At 42.6% G+C, this 21,082-nt stretch overlaps 1 long non-coding RNA gene across 2 annotated transcripts in view; it reads right to left on the minus strand.

The window, feature by feature from the left end:
• Positions 1-2,667: 2,667 nt before the first annotated feature.
• LOC126998967 (uncharacterized) overlaps positions 2,668-21,082 on the minus strand; it is a 70,585-nt gene continuing 52,170 nt past the window's right edge. Inside the window, exons 4-5 of one of the 2 annotated variants that reach the window (XR_007753085.1) lie at positions 14,822-14,988; positions 2,668-13,501 (exon numbers count right to left, since the gene is read on the minus strand). This is a non-coding gene — a long non-coding RNA (uncharacterized LOC126998967). The remainder of the gene's footprint in view (positions 13,502-14,821; positions 14,989-21,082) is intronic. The other variant, XR_007753084.1, reaches the window with a different exon arrangement.

The raw sequence follows: 21,082 nt of genomic DNA on the forward strand, positions 1-21,082 counted from the left end.
GTTAATTGTTAATGTTAGTTATTGACTACTCAAATGTTGCAATACATATTGTATTATTGGAGTTATTTTTTTTAATGTGAAGTGTAGTAATATTTGGGTTAGGTTCTGTGACATGAAATGATTAAGCAAACACTTGGCCTTGTAGTAAGTGTGATCATTTGATTCCATGCTTGTCCCTTGAGTGAGCAGGATGGACTGCTAAGTGCTCAGCAGACCTATTGATGACCTCAGCTGACCCAAGAAGTCAACATGAAACGATAGAAAACTTCACACCTCAGGAATGGTGGCCCATGTCTTCCAGCAGTCCCCTGGACACAGTCATCAACCAACTCATCCAAGTTTTCATTCAGACCTTCTTGCTGAAATCTTACCAGCTCAACAGGATTCTGCCCCAATCATAGAGGCACCATTGTGACAGTCATTTGCAACTGTTACCTATGGGGTTTTGGAAGCCAAGGATATATGGTCTACATGGGACTGGACTACCAAAAGTTGAACTGCCATGTCTTGTCACCCCAGGTCCTTAGAGCAATGGAAACCCTTGAAAAATGAACAAAGCATAACTTGCACTTCTCATAGACACATTCCATACCATATTCTAGATATAATTAGAACTGAGTCAAGACTGATGCCATTTGTTGCTGCAAAACAATTTTCTGAATACAAGCATATTTTCGTTGTGGAAAGCAAATACTAATACATTACCACATCTGATGAGCATACTATCTCATATAATGTCCAAAAAGAGTTAGTCTGGAAGAGCAAGAGGATGTTCAAGTTCATATATTCCAGACTAAGAGGATGTGCAAGTTCATATACCATATGTTCAGAGGTCATATTTTTGATGATGAATTGAACACTGAGCAGGGGAAGTAAGTTCCTGAAGTGCCAGTCAGAGGGAAGTACTGTGCTAAGTGTGGATATACTTATCACTGGAAGTCAAGTGAGGCTGTTGGGTTCCAGAACTCTGGGTAAGTATTGTTATGTCCATATCCTAAAGTGTCCTTCAGAATTGGGTTGTGTTCCTGCTGGTTGTTGCAAAACTGTAATGTAAGTTTAACCAATTGTTTTATCCGTTGATACACACAAGATGATCTAACTTAGATCAGGTTATGTTTACAATGTCATGCTACATTAACCAGAAAATGCTGTTGTATAAGTTTGGAAATCTTGTGGTGGTGATTTTTGCTTCTCTTGGCAGATTTGACATGATGGAAGGTTCAGTGGTTGTCATTAGGCTTCCTGGAGTCAGCAGAGCACGGTGCCTAGTAGCACAGTAGAGGTTCTCAGTCACACAGCAGATCAGGAGTCACGGTTGAAGTTACTTCGACAATCTTCATCTTGTGGGTAACCATGAAACTTCTTTATTGATGTTAGTGTTATATGCTTCCTGCATTCCCCTATCTTCTCAAACATGTTTACATTTTCTTCCCATTTTTTATTTAATTTTTATTTCCATGCCAGTCAGTTCAGTGTTTTAATTCAAGTATATCAGTGAATGGTGTCCTGGGGCATTTTTATGGTAGAAGTAGGTAAAGTGTGGGGCATATCTTAATCTGTGCATTGCTTCAAGGTGACAATCTACCGTGGCTTTAATCCCTAAGCTGCGGGGGGTTTTCAGCACGTGTCTCCCCACACATGGGAGTTCTGACATTTTGCTGAAAATAGCTTGTTTTCAACCATCATTTGTGCAGCTGTCCATGCAAAAAACCCAAAATCTCTAGGATGAGAGATGTATCTGTGGCAAAGTGGAGGAGAGGTGTAACTAAGCAGGAGTGTGCGTTGTGTTCCAAGAGCTGCCTCAGTGTTTTGGGGGTGAGGTTAGCTTCCCACTGCCCTCCATTCAAATCTGTTTGTTTCTGTATCACAAATTTCTTGTCTCCCTTCTCTTCCTCCGTCCATTCCTTTTCCTTTCCATCCCTACTTAAGTAGGGACGGTAACAATTGTTACCCTCCCTCACTCATGTCCCTTTATCTCTTCTCTCCCTTCCTTCATCCTCTCTCTTCTCTCTCTCCCTCCATGTACTTACATTTATTTTTTTCACCATGTTTATTGCCAAGGACTGCTGATGTACAACATGAGTGCCTTCAGTCTATTTTGTGTCTATATTTTGGTCTATACGCCTAGTGAGGCACATTGTGGGGAAACATGTGGGAGGAGTAAAGTTAAGGGTGCACCAACCCATCCTCAGAGTGTGGCACGTCCATTTAAGAGAAGAATTAATCAGAAAGAGGGAAAGAAGGTAACAGTATCACAATTATCTTATAAACTTCAAATTGATCGAAGAAAAATGCATTTTTAATTTTTTTATTTGTATCTGATCATTCATTTATCCACCCACTTCTTTCTCACATACATGTAAGAAACATTATTGTTATCCTAACAAACATATATTTATTGTTCTAATAACTTTTCATTTACAGGCCCATCCAGACTGGGGTTCATGTTGTGCAATGTATGGTGCAACTCCTGTTGCATGAAGTGTTGTGAGAGTGTCAGTTTGCCCACACTGTACCAGGCCTGTTGCGCATTAATCGCTGACAGAGAGCCACACAGAATGGATGGTACTGAGCAGGAGGGCATTTTATGGGCTATCGTTGCATTAACATGTGCAAAAAAGGAGAATCAAAAGAAAAGGTAAAGGATGTGGTGCAAGAAGTCACGCTATAATTTATTTTATTTATCATTTCACTGCACACAGTATTCAGATATGCACTTCCTAAATTTTTGTTTTTGTAGTCTTTGCTTTTCACCTTTCATAGGCATGGATGCTGCTTCAGCAAATCTATAAATAGCAAGGTATGTGGCCTGCTCCATGATGACAAATTATCATCAGCCATTGTGTGAATGGAACAGTAAAGTAAGCGGCGCCAATCCTTCCTTGGTGACAGCTTATCACCTACTGTCACCTGCATCGTCACCGTGTTACGAAAATGCCCCATGCGGCAATTCTCTCAGGCAACACGCAACACAAAAATTGAGTTGCAGCAATGTGTTGCGCAATTTGAAACCCCGATCTGGACGGGCCTTTAGAAAAGGTATTAATTGCTTGTGGGTGAGGGTGTCAGGATGCACCATGCCCCTCAGTGTAGCCAGGTTTAATCAGAACTTAGCTGATGCATAATCTTCGGTGGTACTGGGCCTGTACTTTTAAAGAATATGTTTCGCTTATGTGAGGCATAAATCAAGAAAATGGCAGACACCGAGACGTAAGGGAAGCATAACCCTTGGGTTTCAACTAATCGGAACCTAAACTGACTCGCCAGCTACGCATGGGGTGGGGGTAACATTGCATTCCTTAGGTCGACCTAAGTGAAGCATAACAGTCAAGATGGCGGAGGTAGTGGGTGCGTGTCTGCGGCAGCTGAGGACTTTTCAGGCACGAAGAGACATCCTTGATGAACTTTCGGACCTGGAATTGATCAAGAGGTACCGCCTGGACCGTGCAGGGATACTCTTTGTGACCGATTTGGTGTGTGAGGCCTTGACTACATCTACAAACAGGAACCAAGCCCTCTCCCCTGAGATGAAGGTCCTCATAACACTGAGGTATCTTGCTACGGGCAAAATGCAGCAGTGTAGCAGCGACGACTTGGGGCCTTCACAACAGACCGTCAGCAGGGTCACCCGGGAGACTGTGTACGCCCTTGCACAGCCTCATATAGTGAGACGCTTCATCAAGTTCCCCCTCACTGTGCAAGAAACTCAGGTGAAGCGGCGTGAGTTTGAGGAAATTGCGGGATTCCCTGGTGTGGTAGGGGCAGTAGACGGAGCACATGTGAGGATTGTTGCACCCAGGGAATTTGAGGCAAAGTATGTAAACAGGAAAGGGCACCACTCTTTAAATGTGCAAATCATATGTGACACACACGGGAGAATTTTACACCAAACAGCAAACTGGCCCGGGTCTGTCCATGACGCACGTATCTTGCGTGAAAGCGCTGGCTGCTGAGGGGCTCTTGAGGTCGTGGCTGGCTGTTGGCGTCCATGGCTGGCTGCTAGCTTGAAGCTCGCGGGAATGTTTGTTTACGTGTTTGAGGGGCTACATCTTTAATTTTTTCATTATTCCATGTGATGTTGATCTATGCATCGCCAACAATACCCAAAAATACTTTTTTATATTTTATACATATTTCCAATACGTCAATATGCTTTTAACATCAAAATTATACCAAATTCCAACATTTTATTTTGAGTTGGCATCCCTTTCATATGTGCAGCTCAGGGTTTGGCAACGATGTACTAATACTCGCTTATGTCGAGCTGGTTATGTTGAGGGGGTGAAACGTAAGGAGGGGGGTTATGTCTCGTCATTGTTAATACTCGGATATGTCTCAGTTTACGTCTCGCATAAATTTCTTTATAAGTACGGGCCCTGGTACTGTCATTCTCCCTCTTCTTGGTCTTGGTTGGTGTTATTCTTCATTTTTCTCAAGCGTTCCAATCCTTTATTGATGTGTACATTTGTCCCAAGCATCTTTGTCAGCAGGTGGCACCTTCTATATCCATAATTGTGTTGGTAGCTGAGGTTGTGGGTTGAGGCAAGGGAGCTAATGAGGCAGCTGGTGATGTGGCAGGTGGGTGATGTTGGATGCATGTAGAAGGTGAGGCAGTGTGTGGCGGGAATCCTTCCTACCACCATTGCAGTTAGATGCTGACGAAGTTATGTAACATGCCTTCTTACCTTAGGCAAATTGTGTGGTATGATTAACATGGTATACTGTTGTTTGAAGCATGGAAATGGACTGGCAAAAGCAGGGCAAAGTGTGTATTCCTCCTAATTTATCACCACACTTACACCATAAAGTCTTGATGTGATGTCTCGTCCCCTCATTGCATTAACCTCCTTACATAACTTACATAATGTCCAGATTCACTTTAATTTTGTCCCTCATGTTACAGGATTACAGGGATGTGGTACAAAGCTGAAAGCAAGACATGAATACAAAACATGCCCTACTTGATATTCAGCTGAATGACGACTGGACTGTAGCTGAGAAGCAAGATACATGCAAGTATGTATCTCCTTCATGATTATTGGTATATAAAGGTAGTGTATGGCAATGCCGGTTTTCATCAATAAGATTGTTTTTATCTGTTCTAGAAGGAAAAGAAAATTACTTATTTTACCAGTTTACTATGCTAGCCATATGATTCCCCACGCTCAGCTTATGTCTGCTTGTTCCACATTTCTATTGCAGCAGCACAAACTGAACACTTCCCATTTCCTTAACTATAATATTTCCATCCTACGAGTATTGCTCTCCAGATCTCTTGTGCACCAAGCCAGCTATTCACACATGTTAAATAACACTGGGATAGATTAGCAGGAAAGAGAAAAAGTTGACTTCAATATTTAGCTCATTTATTGCAACAAAATTACAATGCATGGCATAGGGAACGAAGAAGTAACAGAAAAGGACATCTTCATGATTTAAACCTGGTTGGGGCAGGAGAAAACCCCTGCCCCACCATACACACCCACCTTCTGGGGATTGCCAGACAAGCTCGCTGAGCCAAGCCTAGGGTTAACCTCTGGCAAGCTTTCCATGCGAGTGCTTTGAACATCCTGAGCCTCTCAGAAGATTGAATACCCCGTTATCTGTCAGCTAAATTCAGAAGGCTGAGAGTAGACATAGTGGAGCTCTCTTAAGACAAAATGACCTGTAGAGTGAGAGAGAGACCACAGTAGTGGGTGTTTACTTACTATAGTCGGTTCCATGAGAGTTGATGGAGACAATCCTTCAGGGGTGGACTTGGCATCATTGCTTGGGTGATTGTCTCTGCGCCGCTCATTTGCCAATTCTTAACTTGTTCTAATGTGCATAAAATTGACTTAGTATTCCTACCAAAACTCTTTTTGAGTTGTAAGGTAACAGATTGTACTGATAGAAATTAATGCAATAATGTCTTTCTTGATAAATATGTGCCTTTTGAACTATTTATTATAGATAAATCTGAAATGACATTAACAACATGACAGCCGGAACTGCACGAAAATGGACAATATCCAGCAACACGCGGCAAGCTGGATAGTTAGAAGGGTAGGGATACAAAATCAAGATTTTTTACCTACTTTTCTACTACTACAAAGTGTGGCACTGGTAGGCTTCTGTAGTAGGGCCTGATGATCGGCCCCAGCCCATTGTGGCGCAGGTAAGTGTTTACAGTGGCGCCATCTTGCATTGGCTCATGCTGCCCCCCGGAGCTCATCTTTGATCCTAGAATCTACTATCTAGAGTCCAGGTTGATAGGTGGTCTTCTGGACAGGAACGCATCTCTCAAATGTCCATAATGGAATTAAATGGGAAAATTCGCTAAGGTTAACAAATTTCCGCTTTGTTACAAGCAAATTTGGAGGAATGGACATCGCTTCTAAATCGGGGACTTGGTGTAGTACATGTCTGATACTGGTATTACAGTAACGTAGGATGGGAGATCAGATAAAGGGAGGAAGGCGAGATGGCTAGCAGATGCTTTTGCAGTTATCAGGTGCGATTGGTTCAAATACTATTCCCAGTCAGTCCCTGTGGATTTCTGACCTTGTCCGTTATATTAAAAATCCATTAAAAACGGGTCTGTTGTGCTGAGGGTTTACTCCTCTCATATTGAGCAAGTCCATAACACCATGGGCCAGGCCAATCTGTTGATAGACTTCGCTACCAAGATATGTGAACTTTTGGTGACCTTGATGTCATCACCACATGTATGAATAGACCATGTCTTCCAGTAAGCCTCCAAATGACTAGACATTGGTCCATGAGACAATCAGGGGCAGTGGCTTTGTCTCCTCATTCAGCACTTTTAGAGCCATCCTCCAGAGAGAGAGTAATGGAACTAAAGGTCTCCTGAGCCAAAACCAAGGTCCAGTCATTTGGAGGGTTACTGGATGACACAGTTGATTCTGTTCATGCATGTGACGAGGACACAGGTCACCAAAAGTTTAACACATCTTGGTAGTGTTGTGCTTAACAATGGTGTGTCTTGCCACTCGCCAGGAAGTGACTTAACTTAGCTTGGTCCATGGTGTTATGGATTCACTCAATACAAGTATATGGTGTAATCAATATCTGTGCAGGAGGATAAAGATTATAATTTTTTACTTGTGCTCCCTGTCTTACTGTAGCGCTATGAGACATGGACACTGAATAGTGACTTGAAGAGGTGTGTTGATGTCTTTGGTATTTAGTACTGTAGTGAGGCGACGGCCTGATGAGCGAGCCTCCCATAACCCATTCGGTGAATGGGGTACCTCTTTGGCCGACTCAGTAAGGAGTGGCTCTCCCGTCACGCTGGTCGCGGGTTTGATCCCGGGCAGCCGGGATCTCCTTGTGATTAATTTCTTGTGTGTTTCGATACACGCAGAGGATGTGTGGGACCGAGAGAGTAATAGAAAAAGAGAATAGAAAATCTCTTCATTAAAGTACCTTAACAGGATCATGGGGTATCGTTGGAATGCCTTTGTCCCGAACCAACACCTACTTTATGAAACTGAATCAAGGCCTGCAATTGACTTATTCCATGAACACTGACTTCGGCTATATGGGCATGTATAATATATGGGCTATATGGCACACTTCCTGAACATGGTCCTGCTTACAGGGTTGTTTCTGTATGAGACAACCCTGAGTGGAGACCAAGGAGATGCCCACCTAACTCATGGTTGGGGTAAGTTGACTGATCCTGCCAAAAGTGACAGACTGTGTAGATGTTCGCTTAGAGGGACTTGGGGGTGAAGGGAGCGGGTAAGTGAAGTGATGCGTCTCCTGGCTTGTGCTCCCCATTGGTTATAAGTTTGATGTAATGTTTTACCCTGTTCTAGAATGTAGTAATGCTAGTAATTTCATTCAGTAACTAAAGGTTAGACCAGTTAAATATCATTAAATTACAATAGTCAGCGATTGAAATGCTTAAGTTAAGAATTATGAAAAATGGTGGAGGAACTTCAGTAATTGTAATATTCTACAGTACCCTCTCGAGTTTCGCGGTTAGTCCTAAATTCTTACCATCCCGACTTTTGCGCATCATCACCCCGAGTTTCGCGGTGCTTTGACACGTACTGGTCACGCCTACTTACCATCGGCGTCACGCACGCTACCTTTAAAGGTAGTATCATACTGGATGTTTTCCTCCAAACATTGTGGCTATGGCAAGAGAGAGAGAAAATGGGAAGAGAGAATGGGTCGTTTTGAAGCTGCAGTTGAAGGCGGCTGCCTTACGATTGGCTGACAGTTCTGAAAACACTTGTGATTCGCTGGGAGTCCGATGACGTCATCGCCGATGCTCACCCTATCAGTGGCTTCACTGCCTTGAGGTGGTGTCACAATGGCCATTTTCGTCCAACCGTTGAGGCTACGGGCGATGCCCGTACGCCCAACCGGGAGCGAGTTCTCGTATCCGTAAGCTGGTGTCACACAGGGCTTTTTTCTTCCCACCGAGTTGGCGCCAGCTAGGGCAACTGGCAACTCCAACTTTTCCGGGTGTGCGTCACACATGGCCAAGGTCAGTTGCCCGTATCCACATCCACAACATAAACAAAGCACTTGCCCTGTAGCCTATCAACTTGGTGTCGTCTACCAAAGTAAGGGCTGTCGCGGCTTGTGCTGCCATTACCCAAGTTATGGACTTGTTGCTGCAGTTAAAAGGAAGAAAGAAACGGTTGTGGATGTGGCATGCCTGTGTTTCCTCCATGCCAGTTCTCATTGTCACCACTGTGCGTGCGTGGCTAACCCACCTATCTTGACTCAATCACATAAACACATGGATCGAATAACACACACACACACACACACACACACACCAGACTCATTAGGAACCATTGCAGATGTTTCTGACAAACAGAAACGACTTCACCATCACTTGAGTGTGTTAGAACGTATTTGGTGAGTGGCTCACATGAACCAAACCTGGCTCTTGGCAAGAAGAGAACAGTCGTCTTTAACATTGCTCTCTTCTTTCCATTGGGTATGTTTGGTTTGTATGAACCACTCACCAAATAAGTTCTAACACACTCTAGGAAATGGCAAAGCCATTTTTGTTTGTGAGAAACATCTGCCATGGTTCATGATGAGTCTGGTGTGTGTGTGTGTGTGTGTGTTGTTACTTGATCCACGTGTTTATGTGGTCGGAGTCTAGATGGGTGGGTTGGCCGCTCACGCGCAGTGGTGACAATAAGAACTGGCACGGAAGAACCACAGACATGCCACAGCCACAACAGCTTCTTCCTTCCATTTAACTGCAGCAACAAGTCCATAACTTGGGTAATGACAGCACAAGCTGCGAGAGCCCTTAGTTTAGCAGACGACGCCATGTCGATACAGGGCAAGTGCTTTGTTTACATTGTGGATGTGGATACAGGCAATCGACCTTGGCCGTGTGTGACGCACACTTGGAAAAGTTGGATTTGGCGGTGGCCCAAGCTGCCGCCAACGTGGTGGGAAAAAAAGGGCCCAGCATGACATCAAGTTACAGACAACCGACAACTCGCTCCTGGATGGGCGCATGGGTGTTGCCAATAGCCACAACGGTTAGAGGAAAATGGCCAGCGTGACACTGCCTTAAGGCAGCGAGGCCGCTGACGTCATCGGACTCCCAGGGAATCACAAGCGTGTTTTCAAAGCTCAGCCAATTGTGAGGCTTCATCTGTGGCTTTAAAACGACCCGTTATCTCTTCCTGTTTTCTTCCTATTTCCAAAGTACGTATTTTGAGATAACAAGGGAGTATAGAAGGAAAAAAAGTGAGCTCCGGGGAGGCAGCATGAGCCAATTAAAATGGCGCCACTATAAACAGTTGCCTGCGCCATGACGAGCTCAGGGCTGATCATCAGGCCCAGATGGATAGTCTAACTCTCCACGGGTCGGAATAGATAAGCGCTTTTCAGTGTTTTCAATACCTCGAGTTTAGCGCTATACCTTCGGAACGAAGCGAGCGCGAAACTCGAGAGGGTACTGTACTTAAATGAGGTCCTTCACTAAGCTCGACCTGCCATCTGGTGGATGTCTTGGTACTGCAACAAAAATTATGAATGTGGACTTTGTCAAATAATTTTCCTTACAAGTTTTTCGCTAGCCTTTAGAAATCACATTTTTCTCATAGCTACGGTATAGAGACAATTGACTTGATAGTAGTATTTGACCCTTAGATTACGGCGATCGTATATATAAGTGTGCTACCACATGCCCCACCCGTACGGGGATCATATATATAATCATCACACTCTATGCTCCCTACATTTCAAATATACCGCCAGTTCTTGACTCGGAAGAATGGTGGAGGCATCTGGCATCCGTATACACTCTCATACGTCTCCAGCGCGCAGCCTACCGAAGGCCACAGATCATTCTCCGATTTTGTTCGGAATACATCTGCCATGTCTTGTGACGAGTCAAGCAGTTCCTCTGCTCTGGGCGGAAGTAGAGCGCGGGCGAATCAAAGTGACAGTGACTCTGATGACTGCTATAGTAGTGACATTGACAGAGGAGGGAGGGGCAAGTAGGTAGAGAGAGAGAGAGAGAGAGAGCGAGTGAGCAAGTGGGGTGCTTCCACGCGACGCGTCACGGCCACGAGAAAATGCGCAATATTTTTGGCTGTTGTAACTTCTTTATTATTATTAGGAGAGAAGTTTTATTACACCACCATATATAGTATATGAATATACAATTATTGCAAAGAAGAAAGACACCATTTCCACCTCTTTTAAATTTCTAAATTTTCCTCGTGCACACCATCCAGAGAAATGTATCGCCACCCGTGCTCTAAGGGTTAAGAAATGGGGATACGCAAGAAAAAGGAAATTAAAATATATATTTTTTTCCCACAAGAACAATTGTCACGTGTTATATGTTGTTCTTTTAAACTTCAGTATAGTGAATGTAATATTATAAGATGCTAAAGATGTATGAATTATGATTTAAATTTGAAATATAAAATAAGTCAACACTTGCTGCCGGGAGCATACGATATGTTTTGCAGCAGAGTAAACAACCTCCAGTGCTCCCTGATTGTAGAGAGAGAGGAATGCATAGTAGGTGAGTCAGGGGTGTATTACCTGGAGGAAATGTTGAGTGGCAAAATTTTCAACACCTTCCTCCGCTGACACTATTGTTTGACTTGTTTGCTTATCTTGCATGAAGGAAATGTTTACCCATAAGTCTGCACTGATGCATTCCTATGATTCACTGGATGGAGCGTTGCAGGATATATCGTTGAATGCTCTTATTTTGCCAACAATGTTCATTAAAATGGCATGAATTATGTACAGCACCAATATATTTTGGTGTAAACATAATAGTGGTCATTACAACTCTGATACATTACTAGTTTGTTGCAGAAAAATGCCACTTAATCTTTGCTGCACTCCAGAAGTCTGCAGATTTGGATCTGGCAGAGGTTCCAAGAGGGCCACCAAATGGCAGGTCGAGCTCAGTGAGGGACCCCATTGCAATATTCTACCTTAGTTTCTACACTGTTTGGTATGATTAATGTTGAAATTGTACAAGATGGGTAGAAAAAACTGCAAAAACGTGTATCAATAGGTCTTGAAAACTGTACCAAGTGTCAAAAATATGTATCAACAGGTCTAGAAAACTACCAAGTGTCAAAAATATGTATCAGTAGGTCTTAAAAACTGTACCAAGTGTCAAAAATATGTATCAGTAGGTCTTAAAAACTGTACCAAGTGTCAAAAATATGTATCAATAGGTCTTGAAAACTGCACCAGGTGTCAAAAATATGTATCAGTAGGTCTTAAAAACTGTACCAAGTGTCAAAAATACCTTAGAGGCTCGAGGGAAAAGCTTGAAGTATCTTCTTAAATCAAATAAGATTGGTGTCCCCACTATAGTTGTGATGCCTGAGCATAAGCTGTGCATTATCAAGCTCTGGCAATCTGCTGTCTGATTTCGTAGGATAATATATAATAGCCAGTGCTTAGAAATTGTTGTTACTTAATAAAATGCAGGCAACAATGATTTATACTGTAAATTATTGTTGATTTTGAGGTTTAAATTATATAATTATTGATACTATCGCAGACAGCCGATTTGTTACTTTACACAGAGTTGTTGATAATAATTATTATGGCACTATTCTCTGTGGAGAAGATATAACAAAACGGCAGTCTGTTATAGTATTAATGATTTGAAACTCAAAATCAGCTCGTAAGTGCTGCCTGCATATTATTGATAACAACAATTTCTAAGTGTAAGCTATCATATAATATCCACGAAATCAGACAAGCCATGTGCCAGCAGGTTGCCACAGCACATTACTAATGTACACTTCAGACACAGGCACTGCAACTATGCTATATTTATCATCAAGATATTTAAGTTTACAAGAAAAGTTTTAGAACCTGTATATTTCATTAAGATGTCACTCTTGCTTCTTTCAAGTGTGGTGCCCTGTGGACCCTGCCAAGTGTCACAACCATCCAACACATCTCCATCCAGTCAAGTGCAGGATGTCTTGCACACACAGTCGAGGTTCAATCCAGCTGCCTGTTGAGGAGAAGGAAGCATTTTCCTTAACTCTGTAAAGATTGTTTTGCTGTTGTCTTTCTCATAGAAATCTTTATCTTTAATATTGTAGAAATTTTATGCTACATTCAATAAACTATAAATTTTCTTTCAAAACCAGATAGTGTTTCTCCAGAGGCTCTTAATCCCTTCACTCCGGTGAGGCTGACAGCATCACCGTTAGTCCTCTTCTAAACTTCTTTCTTAATCCTCTTCTAAACCTCTTTAAGAGGAAATGGAAGAGGATTAAGAGGAATTTAGAGGAGGATTGAGAGGTTTAGAAGAGGATTAATCCTCTTCCATTTCCTTTTGACCCTTTCCATACCGTGACGCCAACATCTGCGTCATGGATGGAAAGGGTTAAGTATTTTTTACTTATTACAGTTATTAATTGTAAAAAGTGATATTATATGTTATTCACTGACTTATACTTACCATAATTATTTTTATATCCTATATTGAAAACCATGTTGTAGGTATATAATCACTGGTTAATCTAATTACGTCAACAAAATTTACCCATTGCATGTAACAAATGAGCCAAGTAATGAAATAGAATGAATATTTTATGGGGAAGCAGTGGCTGAGTGGTCAGTATGCTGGCTTGGAGTTCAAGAAGAAGCAGGTTCACATCCCGCCTCCCGCAACAAATGGGCTGGGAATTTTTAAGTCATCGCCAAGTGGCCTGAGACTTCCCACACGCTGTCCTGAAGACCACCTGTCAATCAGGGCTCTTGATTCTCTTGAAAAGAGGATCAAAGATGAGCTCTGGGAGGCAGCATGAGCCAAGCAAGATGGCATCACTATAAATCATTTGCCTGTGCCATAATGGACTGGGCCCAATCACCAGGCCCCACCAAAAAGCCTTCCGGGGTCACAGGTGAAATGTAAAAAGGTCATTGTGCTGGGAGACAGATATTGGACCCCCTGCCCATCAACAGTCAATCAGCAGCATCCTTACTTACTGGGCTAGGGATCCAGTCACTGTTGGGAGGGAATGACTATAGTTTTACATGCTGGGCAGAGATGGCCTAAAGGGGGTTGTGGAAGAAGCTTGGACGATGAAAGCAGCCAACAGATTATTTTTTTTTCTAGATACTTTTAAACTATATATGTATAAAATAAAATAAAAATGCACAGTACCTATTATTCCTTAACAAAACTTTGTTCATTGCCTACACTTTTGTTTTCTTCATCCACATTTGAAACCATAAACCTTTCCAGTTTATTCCCTAATACCTGTAACAATCATCCCTGCTTCCTTTCCTTTGTACAGTGGTACAATGATAAACAGCCCATCTCCAGTCTTCTGGTACTTCAACCTGCTCCCATGCTAGAATACATTTCCGCATCATCCACTCCACAACTATATCTCCATTTTTAGTATTTCAGCTTTATGCCATCAAAATTATAGCCCTTTCCTAATTTTAACTTCGTTATTACCTCCACTATCTCGCCCCTTTCCATCCCCCCTGTGGAAATGGCCATTACATTAAACTTTACTCCTATACTGGCCACTTTTGCTTTCCATCCCATGCTCATTCATCATGGATTTAAAATACTTCTTCCATATATCCTTTATCTCATCATTTTTTATATGTACTCTATCACTCCTATTTATTTTGCAGGTATCACTTTCTTCCCCCTCACTACTCCTAACCTCTTTCCAGGAGAGTTTTTTTGTTCTCCAGAAATTCTACTGATTTCTTCATACCCAAATCTTAATCTACTCTCTTTATTTTCCCATACCAATCTTTTCACCAGTGCCTTGCTGTCTCTTTTTTCCCCATCTCACCTCTTCTCGCATATTTTTCTCTAGCATCTGCAGGTCCTTTTTCTAAACTCCCTCATTTAGTTAATCTGTCTACCATGCACTCATTTTCCCCTTCCACACACCCTATATCATATTACTTCCTTGGTTACCATAGCCACTGAACTCTAAAAAATCTCAACACTTCACTAGTTCTAGTACTATTTTCTATTCGTACTCTTGCTCCTGTAAGTCTAAAATACCTGCCTGCAGTCACACTCACAATCTCTCACCTGCCTGTTCCCTTTCTCATTTCTCCCTCATCCTTACTTTTCCTACTACTGCAAAGTAGTCAGGAAAATTTAACATTCCCTTCAACCTTTGCATTTAATACATCCTACTTCAGCCTATTATCCACAGCTAAAAAAAAATCAATAAAGCTCTTCTCATTCACTTTGCCCAAGTATACCTGTGGATTAACTTGTGCTGCAAGGTGTTTGACAGGAACAAACTCCTCTCATTACAAACATCCACTTCCTCAACGTCTCACTTACAGATACAATAACATCTTGAGGTTACTGTGATGTTGAGCATCCTGACACTGAAGCCTGTTAAGATACATGCCATCACTCGTGTGCTTGTGGTGTTAGTATCTTGAAGAGAGGGGAAGCAGCACCTGTTATGCCACTGATGAACAGCACACCTTGGAGCATACCAAGTCCTGCAAATAGTACTTTGTTAAAATAAACCAAAAGGTATTCAGCAAAATTGCAGATTTACATGTTAAAACAAGATATCTGGAGTGGAGACCACAGGGGAGAAAACCTATCTGGAGGTCAAGGAAGAGAGAGAGAGGAGGAGTCAGAGATGGGCTGGCAAGGAGAGGTTTGGCACTGGATGAGGTGGAAGAGCAATACATCTAAGATCATTCAAGATGGAGACAGTGTGGAGCGACGTCTAGGTGACATGATACATTCATCTACCCGTTGTTTGGTAAGAAACTTTAGCCTAGTCTTTCTAAGTGTTTTTATTTCCATTTTTTGTGGAAGATTCGACTGTATCAGTTGTCCTGCATTATCATATGATTTTATGGTTTCTAGAGCTTCTTGGATGATTATTTGTTTCATTTGAACTGTGGTTTGAGCAAGATTTTTGAACATAACTTTAGTCGTCTTTTCTTTAGCTCTTATAGTAAACTTTCCCTGTTCAATTATTTGATCATACACTGCAGTTCACCACAATCCTTGCTAAAAAGAACAATGTAATTATTTTACAACACCAATGAAACTCTCTGAAAAATTCTTCTAAGGATGCTGTTAACAGTTTGAGATAATGTCACTCATTCCTTTTCTTATTGGGGCTTTTATGGTATCTATATGAAGTTTAATAATTGCTGTTTCATCTTTGCATATGTCTTCAAAAATTTTACAACACATTTCTTCATCACTTTTATGAATTGCATTCAGCACCGCTTCAGTTTCCACAGAGTCGAAGGCCTTTATGTAGTCAATGAATGCTAAAAAGTAGTCTTATGTACTCATATTTTCTATAGTATGCAATCTTTTGTTTCTTTTTTAGGAGCAGCGAGTAGCGGGCTTTTTTTTATTATTGTTTTCTTTTTTTGTGTGCCCTTGAGCGGCCTCCTTTGTTGTGTGTAAAAAAAAAAAAAAGAAAAAAAAAAAAAAAGAAAAAAAAAGACTTGTCTGGATGTGACCTAAGGGTGATAATCCACTCTAAAAACAGCTTCTTTCCAGGGATGGTTAAAATATAATATCTGAAATTGTTTTTGATAATAATTTTCAATAATTTGTATGTAGTGGTGGGCACGGTTCTGCTAACCCGCTAACTGCTAATTAGCGAAGCTAATTTTTTCCTTAGCTGATTAGCGTTTTCGTTAACTTTGGAAACAGTTCGTAGACCAATTAGCTTTCGCTATATGTAGTTCCTTCTCCGCTGACTTCTTTAAGTCCACTAAAAAATTCATACAGATTTGTTCTTGTCCGTTGTGGGCATACACAACACCAGTTGAGCCACATGGCACAACATCTCCAGGGCTTCCACTTTTGGGTAAATTATGCCTTAAAGTAGGGTAATTGGACAATATTTGGGAAACTTTTTGGTATTTTAGGGTAATGCATCTTTCATTTCCAACTCTTTTAACTCAGGTCACTAGCTCTGGTTTTAAGGGTTTTAGAGCCAAAATACTAAACCGAAGCTAAATCCACATAAAAAACAGTTAGCAGCTAGAGTTAGCTTCCACTAATTTCTTTATCAGTTTAGCGGTTTAGTGTAAGTAAAGCCAACTTTTTAGTTAGTGGATTACCAGTTAGTGAAGCAAACTTTTCGGTTAGTGGTGCCCACCACTGTTTGTAGGTAACATAGTCAGCTGAAAGGTTATTTATTTATTTATTTTTTAAATGTTGGGTTTCCTTTTTTTTTTCTGTTAAAATTATGGCTGCAATTTTCTTGACATTTGATATTTTCCTTTCTTGAGATCTATTGAAAAGCTTTAATAGTTTTTCAAAGGCAGTCTCAATAACCCCACCAGAGAAATTAAACTAACCCAAGATATAAAGTCCCCCAGAAAAAGCACACCAACCCCACCGGATGAAGCAAACTAACTCCACAAGATGAAACAAACTAACCCCAACAGACACACCAAACTAACCCCACCAGACACACTAAACTAGCCCAACCAGACACACCAAACTAACCCCACCAGACACACTAAACTAACCCCACCAGACACACTAAACTAACCCCACCAGACACACTAAACTAGCCCAACCAGACACACCAAACTAACCCCACCAGACACACTAAACTAACCCCACCAGACACACTAAACTAACCCCACCAGACACACTAAACTAGCCCAACCAGACACACCAAACTAACCCCACCAGACACACTAAACTAACCCCACCAGACACACTAAACTAGCCCAACCAGACACACTAAACTAGCCCAACCAGACACACCAAACTAACCCCACCAGACACACCAAACTAGCCCCACCAGACACACTAAACTAGCCCCACCAGACACACTAAACTAGCCCCACCTGACACACTAAACTATCCCCACCAGACACACTAAAGTAACCCCACCAGACACACCAAACTAACCCCACCAGACACACCAAACTAACCCCACCAGACACACTAAACTAACCCCACCAGACACACTAAACTAACCCCACCAGACACACTAAACTAACCCCACCAGACACACCAAACTAACCCCACCAGACACACTAAACTAACCCCACCAGACACACCAAACTAACCCCACCAGACACACCAAACTAACCCCACCAGACACACTAAACTAACCCCACCAGACACACTAAACTAACCCCACCAGACACACTAAACTAACCCCACCAGACACACTAAACTAACCCCACCAGACACACTAAACTAACCCCACCAGACACACTAAACTAACCCCACCAGACATACTAAACTAGCCCCACCAGACACAATAAAGTAACCCCACCAGACATACTAAACTAACCCCACCAGACACACTAAACTAACCCCACCAGACACACTAAACTAACCCCACCAGACTCACTAAACTAACCGCACCAGACACACTAAACTAACCCCACCAGACACACCAAACTAACCCCACCAGACACACCAAACTAACCCCACCAGACACACTAAACTAACCCCACCAGACACACTAAACTAGCCCCACCAGAGACACTAAACTAACCCCACCAGACACACTAAACTAACCCCACCAGACACACGAAATTAACCCCACCAGACACACTAAACTAACCCCACCAGACACACTAAACTAACCCCACCAGACACACCAAACTAACCCCACCAGACACACTAAACTAACCCCACCAGACACACGAAACTAACCCCACCAGACACACTAAACTAACCCCACCAGACACACTAAACTAACCCCACCAGACAAAGCAAACTAACCCCACCAGACAAAGCAAACTAACCCCACCAGACACACTAAACTAGCCCCACCTGACACACTAAACTAACCCCACCAGACACACTAAAGTAACCCCACCAGACACACCAAACTAACCCCACCAGACACACTAAACTAACCCCACCAGACACACTAAACTAACCCCACCAGACACACTAAAGTAACCCCACCAGACACACTAAAGTAACCCCACCAGACATACTAAACTAGCCCCACCAGACACACTAAACTAACCCCACCAGACACACTAAACTAGCCCAACCAGACACACCAAACTAACCCCACCAGACACACTAAACTAACCCCACCAGACACACTAAACTAGCCCAACCAGACACACTAAACTAGCCCAACCAGACACACTAAACTAGCCCAACCAGACACACCAAACTAACCCCACCAGACACACTAAACTAACCCCACCAGACACACCAAACTAACCCCACCAGACACACCAAACTAACCCCACCAGACACACTAAACTAACCCCACCAGACACACTAAACTAGCCCCACCAGACACACCAAACTAACCCCACCAGGCACACTAAACTAACCCCACCAGACACATGAAACTAACCCCACCAGACACACTAAACTAACCCCACCAGACACACTAAACTAACCCACCAGACACACTAAACTAGCCCCACCAGACACACCAAACTAACCCCACCAGACACACTAAACTAACCCCACCAGACACATGAAACTAACCCCACCAGACACACTAAACTAACCCCACCAGACACACTAAACTAACCCCACCAGACACATGAAACTAACCCCACCAGACACACTAAACTAACCCCACCAGACACACTAAACTAACCCCACCAGACACATGAAACTAACCCCACCAGACACACTAAACTAACCCCATCAGACACACTAAACTAGCCCCACCTGACACACTAAACTAACCCCACCAGACACACTAAACTAACCCCACCACACACACTAAAGTAACCCCACCAGACACACTAAAGTAACCCCACCAGACATACTAAACTAGCCCCACCAGACACATTAAACTAACCCCACCAGACACACTAAACTAGCCCCACCAGACACACTAAACTAACCCCACCAGACACACTAAACTAGCCCAACCAGACACACTAAACTAACCCCACCAGACACACTAAACTAACCCCACCAGACACACTAAACTAACCCCACCAGACACACCAAACTAACCCCACCAGACACACCAAACTAACCCCACCAGACACACCAAACTAACCCCACCAGATAAACCAACTCAACCCCACCAGACACACCAAACTAACCCCACCAGACACAAAACTAACCCCACCAGACACACCAAACTAACCCCACCAGACACACCAAACTAACCCCACCAGACACACCAAACTAACCCCACCAGACACACCAAACTAACCCCACCAGACAAACCAACTCAACCCCACCAGACACACCAAACTAACCCCACCAGATAAACCAACTCAACCCCACCAGACAAAGCAAACTAACCCCATCAGATAAACGAACTCAACCCCACCAGGTACAACAATCAAACCCCAATGGATAAATCAATCAGCCCACCAAATCACTTCATCAGTTAATTCGAGGGCTAACCTGACCATAATGTTAACAGAAGGTCGTTCATAATATCTTGCCTCCAACAAACGTGACAACTGAAAAGTCAAAACCTTTCATAACATATATCCAGTGGCAAAAACACAAATAAAGGGGCTTCAGTCTCCTTGTCCCTCAACATGAAGCAATGGATGAATGAGGTACGCTTCAAACCTCACAAATGAAACACTGCTAGGTGATTAATATGGAATAATGGTTTGCAACGACGAGGTGATCCTTCGCTATTTGTCTCGTGTGTGGGGGGAAGGTGGGGGTGGGCAGGATGAGTGAAGGAATGACGGGTTAATAAGCCAAGGACTTTAAAAATTCCTTGTGTAGTGTTTGGTGTTTATATTTAAGTTAAAAAAATTGAGGAAACCACAAGGGAAGTATCATGTGCATCCTGGGCTGGTACTTATAAAATTTCATAAATTTCAATCGTAAATCTGGTAATAACTATGAAAGTTTCATAATTTTTTTTCATAAGCACTATGAAAGTTTCATATCCCTTTCATAGCTATAACGTTCATAGCTATGGGTGATTTCGTGATCGCCGACAAGTGTGGGAACCCTGCATACAATTTTTTTCTATTAAGTGATATAGAAGCACTGAAGATATGGAAATAGACATAAAAAACACATTTCCATATTAATTAAGCAATAATTTCACTATATCTTCGCAGTAAATAAGGTTATTATCCAAAACAAACTGTAGCCTAAGCAACGGCGCTCCGCCGGAGGTAAACATTCGCTCAGCCAGTCAGCCAGTGAGCCACACGCCGCACGCCTTTTCGTTTCTTGACGCCATGGATGACCCTGTAGCTGCTGCCTCAACCCCATCAAAGAATGCAGATTATTTCATATCTTACCTATTGTAGGCTAGCTGGTATTCATGCTGAGGTCGTAGATATGGTGTCAGCAGCCAAGTTTTGTTACCGTACCCACTGTCCCCAAGCAGATGGCATCCAGCTGGAACAGCACGAGTCTCGAACATCCTCTTGAGCCCACTTTCATTCAAAATGCGTGCATCATGAACTGAGCCTGGCCACTTCGCTTCTAAGTCAGTAATCTTGTATTTGGCATCGAAAACCACCTGCACATTTATACTATGGTATCTCTTGCGGTTTACATATTCTGCCTCAAACTGTCTTGGTCTCATAATTCTGATGTGAGTTCCATCAATAACACCAACCACTTCAGGAAAGCCAGCAACGTCCCTGAATTCTGTCTTTTTTTGCT

The sequence above is a fragment of the Eriocheir sinensis genome, chromosome 15 (genome assembly GCF_024679095.1).
Source record: "Eriocheir sinensis breed Jianghai 21 chromosome 15, ASM2467909v1, whole genome shotgun sequence".
Classification (NCBI taxonomy): domain Eukaryota; kingdom Metazoa; phylum Arthropoda; class Malacostraca; order Decapoda; family Varunidae; genus Eriocheir; species Eriocheir sinensis.